Source organism: Pteropus medius, unplaced genomic scaffold (assembly GCF_902729225.1).
Source record: "Pteropus medius unplaced genomic scaffold, Ma_sr-lr_union100, whole genome shotgun sequence".
Classification (NCBI taxonomy): domain Eukaryota; kingdom Metazoa; phylum Chordata; class Mammalia; order Chiroptera; family Pteropodidae; genus Pteropus; species Pteropus medius.
Genome location: NW_024342471.1, coordinates 8,424,443 through 8,432,241, shown reverse-complemented (window position 1 = coordinate 8,432,241; position 7,799 = coordinate 8,424,443). Strand labels below are relative to the sequence as shown.

At 41.8% G+C, this 7,799-nt stretch overlaps 1 protein-coding gene across 10 annotated transcripts in view; it reads left to right on the top strand.

Moving 5' to 3' along the window:
- The first annotated feature begins 6,530 nt into the window (after nucleotides 1-6,530).
- The window catches only part of NCOA6 (nuclear receptor coactivator 6), an 89,969-nt gene continuing 88,700 nt past the window's right edge, over nucleotides 6,531-7,799 (top strand). For 9 of the 10 annotated variants that reach the window (XR_005653043.1, XM_039864128.1, XM_039864126.1 and 6 more), the window contains exon 1: nucleotides 6,532-6,733. The gene's annotated coding sequence lies outside the window, so the exon portion shown is untranslated. Of the gene's footprint in view, nucleotides 6,734-7,799 lie in introns of all 10 variants that reach the window. The other variant, XM_039864129.1, reaches the window with a different exon arrangement.

Here is a 7,799-nt window from a genome sequence, read left to right as displayed (position 1 = left end):
AAAACATATGGATCTACTTAATTATTTATAATGATGCATCATGGTTCATTGGAGTGTTTAACTAGTTTCCTATTGATGACATTTTGTGTGGTTTCCACTGCAACTTGGAATATCTTTGCCCTGATGTTTTTAGGTGCCTGAGCCACCCCTCTAAGTCATACCAACTCTCCTAAACTATCTTTCAAATGATAGATTACAGGACCTTCCATGTACCATGCTTTTGTGGGGTCACATAGGTCTCTTGGGTCATTTCTTAAATACACATATAATGACAACTTTGAATAAAAGATTCATTTGATGGAAAAATTCTTATTTTTAAAACAAAATTCTGATATCTTAGAAAATCCGTTTCATCACTCAGTATATGAAATATCATATTTTATTCCGCAAATATTTTCTTAAGTGTCTACTCTCTGTCATGCACTGCCTGAGGCACTGGTGATACTGGTGAACAAGACAGACAAGGTTCTTGCCCTCCTGGACTTATATTCTTAATCATTTTTACTTTATTTAGACTATACTATCCTGATCTACCACAGAAAACAAAATTCACCACTTTGAGAACTCTCAATGAAATGAAGATACAAGGAGCTTGGAAATTTGAAGAGTTTTTACAATATTCTCTCAGGTCTCAGTAGCTTAAAGATATAACTACTTGCTTCTTAAATTGGATATTTTGGTATTTCCTTCATATCTTGGTTAAGATATAAAGCTTCCTGATTTCAAAACTTTCTACAAAATTATAGTAATCAAAACAGTGTGGTATTGGCATAAGGATAAATATATTAATGGAATAGAATTGAGAGTCCAGAAATAAACTCACATACCTATGGTCAATTGATTTCTGAAGTTTGACCCCTACCTCACATCACATACAAAAAGCAACTCACAATGGATCAAAGCCCTAAATATAAGAGCTAAAACTGTAAAACCCTTAGAAAGAAACATGTAGGTAAATCCACATGGCCTTTAATTTGGTAATGGTTTTTTAGATATAACACCAAAAGCACAAGCAACAAAAGAAAAAATAAATTGGACTACTTCAAAATTAAAAACTTTTATGCGTCAAAGGACACTATCAAGAGAATGAAAAGACAACCCCTAAAAATGAGAAAAATATTTACAATCACATATCTGATAAGAGTCCAGTATCCAGAATATATAAAGAACAGTCAAGAGTTCAACAATCCAATTAAAAGCTGGACAAAAGATTTGAACAGATATTTCTCCAAAGAAGATATACAAATGGCCAATACGTCTATGACAAAATGCTCGATACTATAAGTTACTAGGGAAATACATATCAAAACCACAATAAGATACCACTCCACATTATTATAGGTTGGCTATAATAATAATTTTTAAAAATAATTTTTAAAACATTAACAAGTATTGGTAAAGGTATGGAGAAACTGGAACCCTCATACATTGCTAGTGGGAATGTATAATGGTGCAGCCTCTGTGGAAAATGGTTTATCATTTCTTTGATAAGATAAACATAAAATTACCATATGACCCAACAATTCCACTCCCAGATATATACTCCAAAGAACTGAAAACAGGTGTTCAAACAAAAACTTGTATATGAATAGCAGCACTATTCAGAAAAGCCAAAAGATGAAAGCAACTCAATGTCTATCAATGGATGAATGGATAAACAAATGTGATATATTCACGCAATGGAATATTATTCAGCCATTAAAAGGGATGTAACAGTGACACATGCTACAATATGGATGAACACTGAAAACATGCTAAGTGAAAGAAGCCAGACAAAAGGTCACATATTGTACGATTTCATTTACATGAAATATTCAGAATAGGCAAATCTATAGTGACAGAAAGCAAATTAGTGGTTGCTTAGGGATAGGGAAATGGGGAGCATTGGGAGGAGGGACAATACCTAAAGGGTACAGGGTTTCTTACTGAGACAATGAAAACGTTCTAAAATATTGATCGTGGTGATAGTTGCACCTATCTGTGACTATACTAAAAACACTGAATTGTACACTTTAAATGATTGTAATGGTATACAAATTATCTCTCAATAAAGCTATTTAAAAAAAGGACATAGCATTTGGCAATATCAACTGCAGTGGAACGTATGCAAGCTATATGACCTAGCAATCCTAGTCCTAGGTATATATCTAGCAGAAAACTGGACACATATTCATCCAAAGATATGTACAAGAATATTCATAGTAGTACTATTAAAAATAGACTTAAAGTAGAAACTGAAATGCTCATCACCAGTAGAATGGATAAACTAATACAGTCAAATAATGAAATACTATGAAGCAATGAAGAGGAACAAACTACAACTATATGCAACAATGTAAATGAATCTCAAAAACATAAAATTGAGTAAAAGAAGCCAGACTCAAGAGAGTATATCCTATATGATTCCATTTGTATAAAGTTTAACAGTTGGGGAGCCTAACCTATGGAGTTAGAAGTCATGATACTGTTTACTCTCAAGCACATGGGTAATGACTGGAAAGAGGACATGTCTAACTAAATGTGGCAACTTTGTTGTTTGGCACTATTGTGATAAACCCCACAGACAGTAGAATGTTGATGCTCTCTAGATGGTTTTGTTCTTTCTTTTTTTTCATGTTTGATGTTGTTCTTAAAGACATGGTTCAAGTATTCACTATCAATCTTATCACTGCAAAGCCTAGGCCCATTTGGACAAACATATGAAAGTAGAAGTTCAATAAGTCTGAATCCAGAGCAACCTGAATGTCTCAAGACTGCTTTTCTTGTTCATAACATCCTGTGAAACAGCCTGATAACCTCTGTAGAGGCCTCTGTTAATTTGTTGCTTTTGAGGCCTCAAAAACACTAGGTACTCTTCTAAACATTTTATAAGTACTAATTCATTTAATCCTCTAATCCTCATCTGTAAGGTGCCCTTATCTGCAGATAACCAAAGCACAAAAAAGTTAAGTTAAATTACAGGTGAAGATATTAAAAAATACTTTCTTTGGGAAGCATACACAAAACAAAATGAAAACGATGTAAGAATTAAAAAACCAAACAAAATAAAGGAGAAAATACTTTGGACTCTGTTGGACAGTCATTTATCTCTGGTCCCACTTTCCTTGTCTGTATAACAAGAAGGTTGGATTTATCCAAGGTCACATAGCTAATAAATAGCAGAGCTAGAATCTGAACTTAGGTATTTTGGTTTCAGAGCCCAATCTTGTAATCACTGGGCTATACTTAGTTCCAGTCTATGGCCTGTTTCTGTTCCTTTGCTGCCTTCCTGTGGGCAACAAATGTTTATGTTGCCTATGCCCATGCTATTTTCGACTATCAGATGTGTAGGTACCAAAATGGGCCCTTGTCTCCTAGCTCTCTGCATTCTTGCTAATTCCATAAAAACCTATGACCTTCAGTTTAAAGACATGGATAACAAGGTGAAAAAATGAGAATAGTGGCTCAGGTTCCAGCATATATATATTTTTAAATTATGTTAAAATATATACATATAACATAAATTTTGCCATTTTAACTATTTTTAAGTATACAGTTCATGCTTATATTTTCAGTGGCATTAAGTACATTCACATTGTCATACGACCACCACTACTATCCATTTCCAGAACTTTTTCACCTTCCCCAACTGAAACTCTGTACCCATTAAATGGTAATTCTCCATTCCCTACTCCCTTCAGCCCTTGGCAATCACTATTCTATGAATTTAACTACTCTAGGAATCTCATATAAGAGGTATCATAGGAAATGTGTCCTTTTGTGGCTTGCTTATTTTACTTAGCATAATGTCTTCAAAGTTTATCCATGTTGTACCACGTGTCAAAATTTCCTCCCTTTTTAAGGCTGAAAAGTATTCCATTGTATATAAATAACTCATTTTGTTTAACCATTCATCTGTTGATAGACACTTGGGTTGCTTCCACCTTTTGGCTGTAGTGAATAAATACTGCTATGTACATGGGTGTACAAAAATCTCTTTGAATCCCTGCTTCTACATTTGGGGTGGGGAGGAGTAAATATCCAGAAGTGGAATTGCTGGATCAAATGGTAATTCTATGTTTAACTTTTTGTGAAGCTGCCAAACTTCTTCCCACAGCTGTTGCACCATTTCCATTCCCACCAGCAATGTAAAAGGGTTCCGATTTCTCTATATCCTAACACTTGTGACTTTGTTTTTTTAAATAATAGCCATCCTAATGGTGTGAATTGATCTCATTGTGGTTTTGATTTGCATTGCCCTAATGACTAGTGCTGTTGAATGTCTTTTTATTGATCACATATGTCTTCTTTGGATGTGTCTACTCAAATCTTCTGCTCATTTTTAAATTGGGCTTTTGTTGTGTTAGGACCTTTCAGAGCTTTCTTACCTCTAGAAATTTTTGTGAGACTTGGAGGTGTGTGTATGATGTCATCTCAGCCTCTTGGTAGGACCCTTGTCTCTGGAAGATTGAATAACCAGAGTTTCTCACTTAGTCTTCCATATTAATTAATTAATCAAGTAGTTCATTAATTGTATCATTATCCAAAGAGTTGCTCTTTGGGTATGTCAGATTTCTAGACTAACACAAAAGAGTACATGCTTATATGTTTACATGAAGTTTAAGAACTGTCAAAGTTGAGCTCTGGTGCTGGTCAGAAGTGGTTACCTCTAGGGGAGCAAGTGTTGACTGGGAGGGGACGTATGGGAGGACACAAAGGAAACTTTCTGGGTTGATAGTTCTGTAACTTGACCTGGGAGGTGCGAACACACGAACATAAATAAAAGTTTATTAGGTATACACTTAAGATATTTCATTTTGCTTTATATAAATTATACCTCAATTTTTAAAAGTTAAAAAAAAAAAAGCCTAATCTCCTAATCTCGGAAGCTAAGTAGGGTCGGGCCTGGTTAGTACTTGGTGGGAGACCACCTAGGAATACCAGGTGCTGTAGGCTTTAATAGAACAAAAATAATCATCATCATCATCTAATAAATAAACAAACAAATAAATAAATAAATAATGAAGCTTAAAAAAAAAAAGCTTAAAGTTTTTTTTCCCCAGGCTCTTCTAGTAAATCTTTTTGGTGTTAATTTCACAGGCTCAAAGGTCTGAGGTACCCCTTGTGGCCGCCTGTGTTTTTTTTACTTTTCTCTGCCCTCTTGGGCCCTGCACCTAGCACAGTGCCTGATTCATACATACGATAAATATTTATTAAGCACCTCCTCTGTGTCAGGCACTGTGCTATGTGCTGAGGAGACAGCAGTAAACAAAATGGGTAATATCTCCCTCCTTATGGAGTCCATAGTCCAGTGGTGAAGACAGGGAATAAACAACCTAGTGCATCCTGTCAAGGACAAGCAAGAGAACCTTTCTGGGGAGTGGTCAGGGAAGGTGCCCTTGCGGAAGCAATGTTTGAGCTGGGATCTGAGGCAGTAGGTTATCTAAAGAAGGAGACATTTTTCAAGGGGAGAAGTCAGCATGTGCAAGAAAGGGGAGGCCCTGAAGGAGGAGGTAAATTACAATGTATATATGGAGAGGAAGAGGTAGTTGCAGCCCAGAGAAGGGGGAAGAGGGCCCTGAGAAAAGTCTGGAGATGTAGGAAGAGCAACAGTAAGACATTTATTTGGCCTTTATCTTAAGAGCAATGTGGAATCATCAAATAATTTTAAATAGGAAAGGGACATGATCAGCTTTCTGACATAGAAATATTACTCTGACAACACGGTGGAGAATAGATTGGAGGGGAGCCAGGGAGGATGTGAAAAGGCCCTGGATGGCTTGGACACCAGTCCAAGCATACAGTGTATGCTCAGTAAATATCTGTGGAATGAAAGAACTCCTGAATCCTTTTCTTAGATGAGACCACTATGCTTGAGCTTCGCAATCAGTTTACAATCCACCTGCTCATCTTCTATCTTCTTGATACTTCTGTGATAACAGACCCTTAATTCCCATTTTATAGATGATGAAGCTGAAGTTCAGAAGCAAAGAAAATCACACAGCTGTTAAGAGTGAAAGCCGGATCTGAATCCAGGCCTGTATGACAGACATCAGTGCTGGGGAGGCCTTCCTACATTTGAGGAGAGGGGAGGGCACCTACTGAGCTTGCTGGGTGATGCCAATGGGAAAAAGTAGAGAGAGACTTCCAGGCAAATAATAATAAAGGCTAAACGTTATCTTTATTACCATTAACTTATTAGACACTATGTGTCAGGCATTGTACCAAATGCTTTCTTGTCTTTCCTCGTTTCCTCTTTGCAAGCACTATCAGTACTCATTTTCAAATGGGTAAACTAAGACTTGGCTGACTTGGCCAAGAACACTCAGCCACAGGGTTCCCAAAGGGCTGTGCAGTGACTCCGAAATGGGGGCAAAAGCCACTGGCGATATTACAACGCTGGGAGACAGAGATCTACGGGGGAGCGGGTGTGCGCTCCGCCTCGCGCGTTGGGGGACGTTTGGTCACGTGTCCAGACCCCACCCACCCGTGGTCCGCCCCGCTCCGCCCCCTCCCGCACTCCCTCCCTCCTTCTCTCCCTCCCTCCCCCTCCCTCCCCGGCCCGGTCCGGCCCATCCCCCTCCCCGCCGGCTCCCTGAGGCCCTGCCGGGTCGGGCTGCGGGCGGCGGGGCGCCGACGGCCGGACAGACGGACGCACGCGAGCACGGACGGACGGACTCACGGAGGGCCGCGGGCACGCACGGCCCGGGCCGGTGCTCCGAGGCCCGCCCGGGAGGGCTGGGGCCGCGCTCAGGTGAGGTGACGGCGACGCGGGCCCGTAAGGGGTGGGCCCACCGGGCGTCCGCGGTCCCGGCCCGGCCGGCTATGCTGGAAGGAGGCGCCGCCCGGGCCCGGCGCGGGAAAATGGCGCCGGCCGCCCGTGGAGCACCGCTCCTGTGCGGGCCCGGCCGGGAGCCGCCCCGCCCGCCGTGCTCGTGTCCTCGTCGCCATGTTGGGGAGCCGGCCCCGGGCCTGCGGGCGGGGACGCTGGAGCGAGCGGGGTCCAGGCCACGGCTGGAGAGGGTGCCAGACACGGGGTCTCGGGCGCTGAGGGAGTGCAGGGTTGGCCAGGGTCTGCATGGGGTGGCGCTCCTGGGCCGAGGAACTGGGCAGGAGCCGGACGTGGGGTCGTGGCCGGGGTCGCGGACAAGGGACACTGGGTCCAAACGGAACTGGGGTTGGGTTCCGTGGGACTGGGGTGGGGTGGGGAGGCTGGATGGTGCAGGACCTGGGACTGGGTTAGGCTATGGCGGTGTTCAGGACCCCAGGGCAGGTAGGATCCGGAGGGGCGTGAAGTCCAAGCTCTGGCTGTCAGGACTTTGGCAGTTGTTTGGGCGGGGTAGAAGGGGTTGATTAGAAATGGAGGTTCTTTGGGTACAGACGCGGGTATCAGATTGTGGCAGTCCTGGGAGTCGCGGGGCTAAATTTCAGGACCGTGTAACTAACTCCTAAGGCACTGAGGATATATATGCCCCCGGGATCCTTACTGCCTATCGAAGAGAGAAAAAAAATAAAAATAAAAAAAGGGAAGGGCTTGATAAAGAAGAGACAAAAGGGGGACTGAGGTTTGGGTGTAGGAGCTGGCCAGCAAAAGGGGTGCAGAGAGTGGAACTGGTTGGCAAGAAGAGAGAAAGAACCTCCTTCAACTTGGAATTTGTGTGTGTCTTTAAAAGGAGGGACCGGACTGTTTGTGGGCGGTGACCCTAGGTGTCTTCCCAGGAGGGGGACAGCCCACTTCTTTAACAGCAGGGTCACCTGGGGAGGTCATCAGAAAGGCGTTATTGAAGCCAGTAAAAAATGAAGAAGTAGTGAATGTGTAA